We start from the raw sequence: 889 nt of genomic DNA on the forward strand, positions 1-889 counted from the left end.
CAGTATTAAATGAAATAGCATACAGCACATGGATGGTAAGTATGCATAAATGTTAGCTTACTGTCCACCAATGTTAACTAACATATAAATTTGCCACAAAATTGACCTTCTGCAATTGTGAGCTATGACAGATGTGGAAATCCTTTGAATTGTATATGATGTTTAAAGATACAAAGTATCAATTCTACAGGTGATATAACCACTTCTTTGCACAATTTCATTAAATTATTGAAGGCTTTTGCAAAGGATCCTTTTGAAGTATCAACTCAACCTCTCTCCTCTGTGACTTCCTCTGGCAGCCGCTAGTGCATTGTCTTGCCCTCCTCCCTAGCCACAGCCAGGGAATAAACCAATCAACCTGGCAGATAGCAATGGGCCATGAAGAGATGACACTCTTAGCTCAGAGACTCCTATGCTAAGGGCCCAGGAACTATCCTGGTTTCTTGTTTTCCTAGGTCTTGTCTGATAAACCTTTGCTTGAAATATGCGCAATTCCATTTCTTATGTTAGCAGGATTAGGTTATAAGCAAAATAACTGACTCATGTTTTCAAACAGGACTTTGTTAAGAATTGTCATTACCTTTGGTGTACTCTATGTATCCAGCAAGCTAGAGATGCTATTATTCTTCCCAGCAATATAACAATATGATAATGACAGTTTCAGGCTCATAGTATTGTTCTAATAATAATCAGTACCACTATATAAAAGTGCATATTTAGAATTTCATTATCTGTGCTTGGAGAACTTTCTATTTGACGATTATGTTAGAGATGCCATCACATTTCTAAAATTTACATTTTACACAAATGTACAGTCTCACTACAGTTTATGCACCAATGAGAAAGATAACCATTCTTATATCTTAACAAAAAAGTTAAAAACTCCAAG

This window comes from Neofelis nebulosa, chromosome 9, assembly GCF_028018385.1.
Source record: "Neofelis nebulosa isolate mNeoNeb1 chromosome 9, mNeoNeb1.pri, whole genome shotgun sequence".
NCBI lineage: Eukaryota > Metazoa > Chordata > Mammalia > Carnivora > Felidae > Neofelis > Neofelis nebulosa.